Source organism: Berghia stephanieae, chromosome 9, assembly GCF_034508935.2.
Source record: "Berghia stephanieae isolate SIO BIC M18660-M18661 chromosome 9, UCSD_Bste_1.3, whole genome shotgun sequence".
Lineage (NCBI taxonomy): Eukaryota > Metazoa > Mollusca > Gastropoda > Nudibranchia > Aeolidiidae > Berghia > Berghia stephanieae.
This window is the reverse complement of record NC_088368.1, coordinates 8,517,101-8,530,762: the sequence shown is the minus strand read 5'-3', so window position 1 is coordinate 8,530,762 and position 13,662 is coordinate 8,517,101. Positions and strand designations below refer to the sequence as shown.

The 13,662-nt window shown below is 32.7% G+C and overlaps 1 protein-coding gene across 3 annotated transcripts in view; it reads right to left on the bottom strand.

Annotated features, from left to right (window-relative positions):
* The window catches only part of LOC144979612 (uncharacterized), a 51,511-nt gene that overhangs the window by 33,373 nt on the left and 4,476 nt on the right, over positions 1–13,662 (bottom strand). Inside the window, exon 2 of one of the 3 annotated variants that reach the window (XM_078926402.1) lies at positions 11,012–11,148. The exons of the other annotated variants lie outside the window; for them this stretch is intronic. The gene's annotated coding sequence lies outside the window, so the exon portion shown is untranslated. The remainder of the gene's footprint in view (positions 1–11,011; positions 11,149–13,662) is intronic. 3 annotated transcript variants of the gene reach the window in all.

Here is a 13,662-nt window from a genome sequence, read left to right as displayed (position 1 = left end):
TTCGTAATTAAATTTCACGTTGACAGGCGGTGGGGTGGGGGATAACAATGCACAATGATTCAAATATATTCTGAAATATGTAGGTTATATAAAAATCAAAGAAATCATTATGTCAGTGTCAGTTTAAAATACACATCTTCATGTTAAGATCCATTACCAGCTGCTACGAGGTGCATTAACTTCAAGGAAATGTTTCCCCATTTACGGAAATAAAGCATCTGGTCCTTTAATAAATAACAATTGAATTTGTATGCAAACAATGCATTGTATTATTTGCGATGCCCAAGAAAGGAGGTTAAACAATGTCAATAAGGGCCATATTTATTGCTTCAATTGTAATTCGTTCTCCTCATTCGATCCGCAGAAAATATATTCAAAATGGAGAAAAAAAGAAAAGAAAGAAAGGTTGTCGAGCCAAAAAAAAAAAAACAAAAAAAAAAAAAACGAAAAGAAAATATAAATAAATAAAATACTAAAACTTAAGTAAGGGAGCGTTCACATATTATGTCAACAAAAAATTGGCATTTTTAGAACCCCCCCCCCCCCCCCCCCCCTTCCATGTTATCAATTGTCATCATTGACTTGACCCCCCCCCCCCCCCCCCCCCCCCAATATGATGGCATCATCAAAATGGACTATTTTTCGTGAAAGTCATGTGATGGTGGCTATTGAACAGAGGAAAAGAGGTAAAAACAACTGAGTGCCAAAAGGTGTGAAATTTGATATATACCTCTTTGTCTCTGTTCAATACTGGTAGCCAGCATTACACGATGTAAACAAAAAAAAAGTCCATTTTGAAGATGTAGACATGTTTAGGGTTGTTCAGTTGTTAGAGCGTGGATGAAGACCTGACAACTCAAGTTGATTCCCATCGCAGCCACATTTTTTTTTCGGGGGCCCCCTGTCCACCCAGCAGTGAATAGGTGTAGGTGGATCACCTGATCTGGTAAAAAGTAATTTGTGAAGACTGATGTCCTATCCGAATAATAACATATATGTTACTAATCCGCTTCAACGTTTACAGTGTTTTTCTTGGGTGTGTTTTTATTCTATTTGCATAACCAAATTTTTGATGACATAATCTTGGGTATGAACCCCCCCCCCCCCTCCCCCATGTCAACACTTGTCAACATTTGGCAGACCCCCCCTCCCCCCCAAAGTGTTGACATAATATGTGAAAGCTCCCTAACTCATATCATTATATTCAATAGAGAAATGTCTTAGAAATAGTTCTCTATCAAAACAATCATAAAGGAGCTTGTAAACTCTAGACATTCTCTTGCCAAAAATTGTAACGTACGATTATAATAGACGAATTATGACTTCATATTTACATACAACTTTCTCTTTGACCTACCAAAAAGTTTGAATACGCTCACCACTGCATATGAAGGAAGTAGTATTGTTCACAATTGGACATCGTTTTTGTAAAAAACAATCGTATCTTGAACGTTTATGTAATTATTGACATCGTACATCGTTGGGTATTGTTGTCGTAGAAGTAAATACAAGCAATCCAATTGTTCAATAAAGAATGTAAATATAAAAAGGTTCATGGAAGAAATCTGTGTTGATACAGATATTATTTTATGAATTCTGTCAAGTTTGTATAAGTTGAAAGGTACGATGTAATTGAGGTTGCTGTGTATTTGTAGTCTGTAGATTGTGTTGATTCTGGACGTATCAATGGCGTAATCGAGATTGTTACTCCATTTTAATGTATTCGTGGATAGACCAAAGGGATTAGGACATTTTCCGACCTATGTTGTGGTTGTGTTTGAGTTGCCTCTGTCGTTGTCATCAACGTTCCCGTTATGACTGATGGTTGCAAGTGTCCTCTTTCGTGATGACTGTATCATGTTTTAGTGCAAACACTACTTCTGCCTTTGATTAACTCGAATTATTCCCCTTAGAAAATCCCTAATTTAATGAAATATGATTTTGTTTATTTTATCATTATTATTAGTGTTATCGTAGCACTTCCTACCATTTCAATTTATTGCTGAATGATTACACACTTAAGATTTGACAATTGAACATAACTTCTTCTTCAACTCAGTTACAAATTTTATGATATAAATGTTAAATTCAAACCACGCAGTACATATTGATTACAATTACAACAGCAAATTGATAGGAGAAAAATATGATAATCAAAATATTCGCAGAAACGATACGATATTCAGTCTGGTCAATAAAAATTTCAATGTCTCGCGCCTTTGCCCTCGGCTTATAATAATATTCATATAACTCATTGCGATGTAATCTCGCGCCTCTTAATATAGCATTGATAAATGTGTGCGCTTTAACCAAGCGCCTCGTATTTATAAAAATTATCCGCCTTCTGTGTTATTCCATAATGTTAAACCATGCGCTTTAATCACACGCAAAATAAAATATTCCCGAACGCCTCATTCCTGCGTCTCGTAATTTAAATCGTGTGCACTTTAATTACCGCGTCTTACATCACTGCGCTTATTTACCCAATATGCATTTACAGCATTTTACCATATGGGTTACTTATAATTCGCTGATTCTTAACAAGTTAACCACTTGTGTCACAAATGTTATCAGCTCACTTGACATGATAATGCATTTTCAATATTTTGTTATTCTTCCGTAATAACATTTTAACTCCAATTAAAAGACATCAGTCTTTCATAATAATTAATACTCCGTCATTTTATTTGTTCTCCGACTTTAAACCAAAAGTCCGTTATTCCGTTATTATGAGAATATGTCTCCTTTTAAAAATCACGATGAAACGCGTTTCAAAACAAAACTAAACAAAACAACGATTGACTCATATTCCGCATAAATCATTTCAACTTAATTTCCAGTGATAAAATCCAAATGTCTTATGTAATCTATTATAACGCCATGTCTCATTACAAATATAAAATAAGCTCTGTTGTCGATTACTTGGCTGCGTTAACCACACATTTATTACCAAGAATACAAACAGATATAAAACTTTGCTCTTTGTCATGAACCCATGAATCTCAAAGAGTCAATATCAACCTACCAATTCATCCCTATTGACGGGAGAAAAATATAATCAATGATGTTGTAATATAACAATAAATACCATAAGACATTTTTCAATTATCAAAACTTATAATTTACGTGTTTTTATTGCCATCGTCTTCTTGAGTCATTTTGACAGAAAATAAAACGCAACAACATTAAATAATGGACCAACTGTCATGTAATTCCAACAGTAACATACAAAAATTGAAATAAAAATCGACACATCTTTGTTACTGATATTAACAAAACATTGCCATTAACGGTACAAATTAATATTCGAAGATTTGTTCCGAAACGCCCGATTATAAGTAAACGCATTTTCATTTATTTTGAAAAATAAAACGCACTAAAATATTCATTTAAATTCTGCAATTTTTCTTCATCTCTCCCTCTCCTCTTTTTAAATATTTAAAATACATATAGCATCAATATGATATTATTATTATTATTATTATTATTATTATTATTATTATTATTATTATTATTATTATTATTATTATTATTATTATTATTATTATTATTATTTTGCCGTTCTATAATATATTGCTTTTAGTTTTTAATATATTTTCTTGTTCCATCTATGGTTCTTAATTTCAATATTATTTCGTTTAATTTTTTTTTAAAATACCGTCTTTTATCGGAATTTTAGGAATCATCTATAATTTCAATAATTTTTTTCAACATTTCATTACAAAAAATTATACTACTTCACCTTCAATATTGATATTCATTTTCTTTTCCAAATAAAAATATTTTCCTATCTGTTCACAATTTTCACTTCAAAATTCGAGTCTCACAAAAACTTCAATAGATATTAACACCGCAACAATACACATTTCTTGTGTATCCATGGTTCGGAATAATAACATCTTTACATCCTAGTACCATGGCTCCAAAAAAAGATATATAAGAATCCTGAGTCACGACACCAAATAAGATACATAATGTGGGGTAGTTGCACACATATGTAATGGCTTGTGATCGCATAGTGGTGTTTTTGATAGATGGTAGTATTATCCTTTGCGTCGTGTTGTAGATGTTAATAATGACGAAAGAGTTCAGGGGTCGGTGATGATAATTGAATGCACAACATCAAGACATTCAAATAAAAGTCCAGATTCCAAGTTTCATTTCTTACAGTTTTATTTGTTTGTGATAAATTCAAAATCCAAATCATGATAAATTCCAAATCCAAATCAAATAGCATGGTCATAATTCAATCAGTTTTATAAATTCCAAATCCGTAAAATCAGTCCACATGTAAAGTCAATTTTGCCTAAGTAACCATTTTCAATGTTCGTGGAATATTTCTAAGTCCGTAAAAGCAAATAAATGATGGTGAGCACAAAAGGTTTAAAGTGTGCAGCTCATGGTCAAGTTGAATCCTACCGTTTTCCTCGAAACATCCTCTTTTATCCCTATCAAAATTTTACCCATAGTTCCATTGTTTCCACGCCCCCTAGCAGTTTTGACAGTTCCCTGTCAGTCTATAATCCAACCCCTAAGAGTAAGACCAAATCATAATCAAACCTGAAACGTCAATTCCTACATATTGGTGTTAAACCCCGCTTTTTATGATATAATATTACTTTTGGTAAACGTTAGTTCAGTACGCCCAAATAATCTGTACGCCCAAATAATAAATTCCAACTATAATTTGATGCTATTTTCCCCAATAACCAAGTAACACCGATCAAAGAAAGTAATTTTCTAGTACTCAATATAATGACCAATCCTTTAACTTTGGAACGTAAAACTGTCCTAGACTACTCAATATAATGACCAAGTTTAACTGATATACAAGCACTGTGAACTCATTAAACCCACTTGCTATAAGCTAACTCTCTTACATACGCCCCTTTCTTAGAATTTAAATTGACTTTAAAACAATTTCAATTCAAAAAAATTACATTGAGAGATTAAATATATATATGTAATGTCCAACTAAAATGTAATAAATAAATGTTAAAATGATAATACTTATACCAGTTAAATATTTAAAAACTTTAAACTTTAAATTCAAAAACACCAAAGTTGATTACAACATTCATATATATCAATTATAGGTTTTATAGTATTACAACATTGATAAATTCACAAACATCAAATTTGATTACAACATCTAAATAGATATATATATCGATTATAGATTTTTTTTTCTTTCAAATTACAACATCAACAGTAAGGTATCTATCATTTAAAAGTGATTAAAATTTAAATTTACCAACACGAAAGTTGATTAAACATTTATATATTTATCGATTATACTTTTTAAGGCATTACAACATTGACAGTAAGATATCAAGTAATTAAAAGTTCAAAGAAAAAAAAATCTTTTCACTTAAATTCCATCTTCATAGCAATAAAAGTGTTTAATTCTCGTCATATCCCATCACACATAAATATTATTGCGTGAAAAAGGATGGTTCAAATTCCATTTGTGATATACTCACGTTGTCTTATTCAATCTCAAATTCAACTCTTTACGACATGGGTGATAATCTCAGCTTCCATGTATGTCTACTCATTTACTGACATATCAAAACCAGTACCTTGTATATTCCCTTATATTGTATGATTCCATTTAAACAACATTATTACATTAATTCCTACTTATAATATGTGGTACAAATAATGTATTATAGACATCTAGATCCATATACGAAGGATTACATTTCAATTAGTAATAAAAAAATATTTAAAAATAAATCATAATAATAGCATTATCATCATTTTAAAATTCAAGTTGAAGTTATTATCATTCATTGTTCATTGTTGATGTTTCAATTTTTTAAGCTTTTTAAGTCATCAGGGTGTAGTTTACAACTTCATTGATATCAAATTGTTCTTTGTGGTCATCCATCAGAGGTCACATTTCTCAGTAATCCGTTCGTTTTGAGAATGGTCATCCTGTAAAAATTGTCAGTAATTGTTAATTAAGTCATTGTCTCCATTTAGAATGAGTTTTCATGTAATGAAAAAAATATATCAACTATAAGAGTTGAGGTGATTGTATCTAGTCTACGTGTTGCATTGTTGTGTGTGTTGTGGTCACTGAATAGCCCAAGTGTCATAAATTCAATTTAATTATTGTTAATTAATTAAAAACTTTTTCCTCTGTAAATGTCTTCGAATTATCACCATAATGTCTTCACATTCAAATATTTAGTGTTTAATAAATAATCAGACATTAGTCTGTCCGACTTATTCATATTTAGTACAGTGTAAATAACTAAATAAGTAAAATCTAACACAGTATGTGATTGTGGGCTGTTACTAAAGTGACCAAATTTTGTAATTAGTGTGTTGTATTTGTTCGAGTCTTTTGAATTTGGGACGAAAAAAGACTCTACAGGTAGCAAACGTATGCTTAACCTGTTGGGTTGTTTCTTGGTCTTGTGACGTCGCTGTAATCCATTCATCTCCGGCATCTGGGTCGATTCTCCTCGTTGATATTTGTGGTTGTCTTGTGTATACGTTGAGTCTCATTGTAGATGAAATTGTAAAAATTCAAGATTAACTGTGTGCGAGATCTTGAATTTAAATGAAGTTTGACTTATCCAGCAAGTCAAAAGAAAGTTGTGAACTCAGCCATGTGTTGACAAAGAGTTCGTGTGTAGTAGTCGACAGAGGTCGTGTGTTGTAATTGTCTGTGTTTGTTGATCGAGTTTTTATGAGGTGGCATGTGAGTACACACCAGGCAGATGATGTAATCTGTAGAGTACCGGTGGGTGATGTGAGTCCACACACCAGGTAGATGATGTAATCTTGCAGAGTTCCGGTGGGTGATGTGAGTCCACACACCAGGTAGAGGATATAACAATAACGTAGTCTAGTAGTGTATGTAGTAGGGTCGAATAAGGTCAACAATATTTTCGTTATTTGAACGCAGGTTGTTGAATATCATACGATAATGAATCCAAGGAAATCGCTCATGTGGCGTTTTGCGATACTTTTTCCTGCATTGTCTTATATACATATATAGCCTTTATCTTTTACAATGATACTAAGACAGGCGTTATTATAATATTCAATGTTTATAAATTGTAGATATGGGTGCTGCACACTTGTATATTGACATAAGTTTAAATTTGAATACGCTCACCACTGCATATGAAGGAAGTAGTATTGTTCACAATTGGACATCGTTTTTGTAAAAACAATCGTATCTTGAACGTTTATGTAATTATTAACATCGTACATCGTTGGGTATTGTTGTCGTAGAAGTAAATACAAGCAATCCAATTGTTCAATAAAGAATGTAAATATAAAAAGGTTCATGGAAGAAATCTGTGTTGATACAGATATTATTTTATGAATTCTGTCAAGTTTGTATAAGTTGAAAGGTACGATGTAATTGAGGTTGCTGTGTATTTGTAGTCTGTAGATTGTGTTGATTCTGGACGTATCAATGGCGTAATCGAGATTGTTACTCCATTTTAATGTATTCGTGGATAGACCAAAGGGATTAGGACATTTTCCGACCTATGTTGTGGTTGTGTTTGAGTTGCCTCTGTCGTTGTCATCAGCGTTCCCGTTATGACTGATGGTTGCAAGTGTCCTCTTTCGTGATGACTGTATCATGTTTTAGTGCAAACACTACTTCTGCCTTTGAATTATTCCCCTTAGAAAATCCCTAATTTAATGAAATATGATTTTGTTTATTTTATCATTATTATTAGTGTTATCGTAGCACTTCCTACCATTTCAATTTATTGCTGAATGATTACACACTTAAGATTTGACAATTGAACATAACTTCTTCTTCAACTCAGTTACAAATTTTATGATATAAATGTTAAATTCAAACCACGCAGTACATATTGATTACAATTACAACAGCAAATTGATAGGAGAAAAATATGATAATCAAAATATTCGCAGAAACGATACGATATTCACTCTGGTCAATAAAAATTTCAATGTCTCGCGCCTTTGCCCTCGGCTTATAATAATATTCATATAACTCATTGCGATGTAATCTCGCGCCTCTTAATATAGCATTGATAAATGTGTGCGCTTTAACCAAGCGCCTCGTATTTATAAAAATTATCCGCCTTCTGTGTTATTCCATAATGTTAAACCATGCGCTTTAATCACACGCAAAATAAAATATTCCCGAACGCCTCATTCCTGCGTCTCGTAATTTAAATCGTGTGCACTTTAATTACCGCGTCTTACATCACTGCGCTTATTTACCCAATATGCATTTACAGCATTTTACCATATGGGTTACTTATAATTCGCTGATTCTTAACAAGTTAACCACTTGTGTCACAAATGTTATCAGCTCACTTGACATGATAATGCATTTTCAATATTTTGTTATTCTTCCGTAATAACATTTTAACTCCAATTAAAAGACATCAGTCTTTCATAATAATTAATACTCCGTCATTTTATTTGTTCTCCGACTTTAAACCAAAAGTCCGTTATTCCGTTACTATGAGAATATGTCTCCTTTTAAAAATCACGATGAAACGCGTTTCAAAACAAAACTAAACAAAACAACGATTGACTCATATTCCGCATAAATCATTTCAACTTAATTTCCAGTGATAAAATCCAAATGTCTTATGTAATCTATTATAACGCCATGTCTCATTACAAATATAAAATAAGCTCTGTTGTCGATTACTTGGCTGCGTTAACCACACATTTATTACCAAGAATACAAACAGATATAAAACTTTGCTCTTTGTCATGAACCCATGAATCTCAAAGAGTCAATATCAACCTACCAATTCATCCCTATTGACGGGAGAAAAATATAATCAATGATGTTGTAATATAACAATAAATACCATAAGACATTTTTCAATTATCAAAACTTATAATTTACGTGTTTTTATTGCCATCGTCTTCTTGAGTCATTTTGACAGAAAATAAAACGTAACAACATTAAATAATGGACCAACTGTCATGTAATTCCAACAGTAACATACAAAAATTGAAATAAAAATCGACACATCTTTGTTACTGATATTAACAAAACATTGCCATTAACGGTACAAATTAATATTCGAAGATTTGTTCCGAAACGCCCGATTATAAGTAAACGCATTTTCATTTATTTTGAAAAATAAAACGCACTAAAATATTCATTTAAATTCTGCAATTTTTCTTCATCTCTCCCTCTCCTCTTTTTAAATATTTAAAATACATATAGCATCAATATGATATTATTATTATTATTATTATTATTATTATTATTATTATTATTATTATTATTATTATTATTATTATTATTATTATTATTTATTATTATTATTTTGCTGTTCTATAATATATTGCTTTTAGTTTTTAATATATTTTCTTGTTCCATCTATGGTTCTTAATTTCAATATTATTTCGTTTAATTTTTTTTTTAAAATACCGTCTTTTATCGGAATTTTAGGAATCATCTATAATTTCAATAATTTTTTTCAACATTTCATTACAAAAAATTATACTACTTCACCTTCAATATTGATATTCATTTTCTTTTCCAAATAAAAATATTTTCCTATCTGTTCACAATTTTCACTTCAAAATTCGAGTCTCACAAAAACTTCAATAGATATTAACACCGCAACAATACACATTTCTTGTGTATCCATGGTTCGGAATAATAACATCTTTACATCCTGGTACCATGGCTCCAAAAAAAGATATATAAGAATCCTGAGTCACGACACCAAATAAGATACATAATGTGGGGTAGTTGCACACATATGTAATGGCTTGTGATCGCATAGTGGTGTTTTTGATAGATGGTAGTATTATCCTTTGCGTCGTGTTGTAGATGTTAATAATGACGAAAGAGTTCAGGGGTCGGTGATGATAATTGAATGCACAACATCAAGACATTCAAATAAAAGTCCAGATTCCAAGTTTCATTTCTTACAGTTTTATTGTTTTGTGATAAATTCAAAATCCAAATCATGATAAATTCCAAATCCAAATCAAATAGCATGGTCATAATTCAATCAGTTTTATAAATTCCAAATCCGTAAAATCAGTCCACATGTAAAGTCAATTTTGCCTAAGTAACCATTTTCAATGTTCGTGGAATATTTCTAAGTCCGTAAAAGCAAATAAATGATGGTGAGCACAAAAGGTTTAAAGTGTGCAGCTCATGGTCAAGTTGAATCCTACCGTTTTCCTCGAAACATCCTCTTTTATCCCTATCAAAATTTTACCCATAGTTCCATTGTTTCCACGCCCCCTAGCAGTTTTGACAGTTCCCTGTCAGTCTATAATCCAACCCCTAAGAGTAAGACCAAATCATAATCAAACCTGAAACGTCAATTCCTACATATTGGTGTTAAACCCCGCCTTTTATGATATAATATTACTTTTGGTAAACGTTAGTTCAGTACGCCCAAATAATCTGTACGCCCAAATAATAAATTCCAACTATAATTTGATGCTATTATCCCCAATAACCAAGTAACACCGATCAAAGAAAGTAATTTTCTAGTACTCAATATAATGACCAATCCTTTAACTTTGGAACGTAAAACTGTCCTAGACTACTCAATATAATGACCAAGTTTAACTGATATACAAGCACTGTGAACTCATTAAACCCACTTGCTATAAGCTAACTCTCTTACAATAAGAATAAGGAAGCTAACTGGAGTGTGACAAACGAATTTCCGCAAAGCTTAAGGGGAAAATAATATATGGATAGAATGGAGTTGACGTCACTCAAGATAAAAAAAAGTTGCGGTGGCGGAAATGAGGATGTTGAGATGGTCACTTGGCTGGACAAGAAAAGATAAAGTGAGAAATGAACGAATTCGAAGGTTGACTGAAGTGAAGAATATATCAATGAAGATGAGAGAAGATAGATTGAAATGGCTCGGACATGTAAAGAGACGAGAGAGAGAGAGAGAGAGACAGAGAGAGAGAGAGAGAGAGAGAGAGGGAGAGAGAGAGAGAGAGAGAGAGAGAGCGAGAGAGAGTGAGTACGTGGGAAGAAAAGTATTGTACTTACAATTGGCGGGAAAGAGGGAAAAAGGACGCCCAAAAACTAGATGGTTTGATGAGGTAAAGGACGATATGAACTGGGCCTGGAGGAATTTGATGCTCTGAACCGAGATGCATGGAGATGTGGCGTTTATTATGGCAACCCTGCAAAATGCGGGATAAGCTAAAAGAAGAAGAATCATAAGAATAAGCCTATACAAACTGCTACTAAAATAGTTATGATTCACTATGTAATATATTCATTGTCCGGAGGTTTGGTGTGAAAAGATTTTGAACCGGAAGAAAGGAATGTATCACGTCACGACGTATACTTCCCAGTCTAGGAGAACAGCAAACCGCAAAGTCTCTGGTTGGTCAAACCTTACGTGCCTCCTGGCACTGAGAGGTAACGTTACCCACTTTTAGTTTTATGCAAAACCTGTCAAATGCGAAAGATCAAATAGACTTTGCGATCTAAAATTACTATTTCTGAAACCCGTTGGCCCAAAATTCGACATAGCCGATAATGTTCTCGCAGTTTGTTCTTCGTCAGAGAAACGATCCTCAAATGTTACATCAAATATACAAAGAACATCTGCAGTCTATACCAGTTATAACAGGTGGTCCACTGGATCATTGGTTGTACCCTGTACATTCCAGAGGATTAAATAAGAATTTAGTCTTATTAAGCTGTTTCTGTGTTACGAACATTAAAACGGCATTTAACATCACTTAACTATTGTTTGATACCTTTTAATAGGACACAGTTTGTTGCAAAGTATTTTGCCATACTCCGACAAAAGTTATTTTTCTCATTTTTGTCAGAAACTTTAAATTAAATCCATATCAATTATACACTAAGATGACCCCAACTTGTCAAAAAGTCTTAACCCTGAGATTTCTTAAATAAAAATCTAGAATTTGAGAAAGTTTGACAAGATGGAGTCTACTCTAATACGTATCTCTATAGATTGTAAGGTAAAAGTTTTCTAACTAAAATGGAAAGTGTGTTTGATCAGAAGACATCAAGTCATTGAACTTGACCCCTAAGGATAAATAACAAGATATTACAGCCGTTTAGAAGGTGTTATTATTTCTTTGCGGAATTATTGATATAATCGTTGCATTGAATCATGAATACCAATGAAATGCAGACACTATAATAGTTGTTCCCTACAATTATGTGGCCCTGACAGCATTTTGAATATATCATTTTATAAAATGAACGCAATTACCAATAATTATGGTAAAAACCACGGAAACCCCACAATGTTTTATTTCTCGTAAAGCATTTTTCTAGTTCGTGAGGGGGTGGGGGTGGGCGGGGGGACTAGAGAAAGAAACAAAAGAACAAAATACATCATTCTTTTATCATAATTTATGGGGGGAGGGGGAAGGGGATTTTAGTATTGACTTGTAGACGCCATGTTACAAGTTTTGAGTGTTGCTGTTGGCTAGGATCCCATTGTACAGCGTTTTGTACAGCTTTAGTGGATATTGTTCCATATATATATATTGTTGGGTTTTTTTTTAACCCAACAGAAGTAACTGGTAAAATCCATGTCAAAAAAAAAATCAGTTATGTGATTTAACTAAAAAGTATCAATTAATGTTTTTTTTTTTATTGGGTGCTTCCGGCTGGCTTCTTCTGTATGTGTTATGTTTACCCATACTGTAAATAGTTTGAATAACGTCTGAACGGTCAGAAATAAATAAAATGAAAAAAAACCCTTTTCAAATAATAGAATGAAATCTTATACGCAATGTTTGTTTGATTAAATTAACACTTAATGATTTCTTGTTAGCCAAAAATGTCTCTAAAACGCAAATGTTTTATTTGTCTTAAAATTTTCCCTGGTTTTATCGTATGCTAATGTTAAGAAGTGGTCCCTTAACTCGAGTCTCGGCACACACATAATGACTATGAGTGCATTGATGTACCCACCCTACTCTAGGTGCACATTCGTATATGTATCGGTCCTGAGTGTCAATGTCTTATACCAGAACAAGGGCATAACGTCACTTTGACAAAGGAATACAGGTCTGAGACGATATAATAATATAATAAAGACACCTTACCCAAGAGCTTAATAACTGCACGAAAAGCTGTTTTAGTATATCACTTTCTAATAAAGCGTCCAACAACGGCCATAAAAACCTTTAAATAAATCACTCTCCAACAAAGCGTCCAACAACGGCCATAAAAACCTTTAAATAAATCACTCTCCAACAAAGCGTCCAACAACGGCCATAAAAACCTTTAAATAAATCACTCTCCAACAAAGCGTCCAACAACGGCCATAAAAACCTTTAAATAAATCACTCTCCAACAAAGCGTCCAACAACGGCCATAAAAACCTTTAAATAAATCACTCTCCAACAAAGCGTCCAACAACGGCCATAAAAACCTTTAAATAAATCACTCTCCAACAAAGCGTCCAACAACGGCCATAAAAACCTTTAAATAAATCACTCTCCAACAAAGCGCCCAACAACGGCCATAAAAACCTTTAAATAAATCACTCTCCAACAAAGTGCCCACCAACGGCCATAAAAACCTTTAAATAAATCACTCTCCAACAAAGCGTCCAACAACGGCCATAAAAACCTTTAAATAAATCACTCTCCAACAAAGCGCCCACCAACGGCCATAAAAACCTTTAAATAAATCACTCTCCA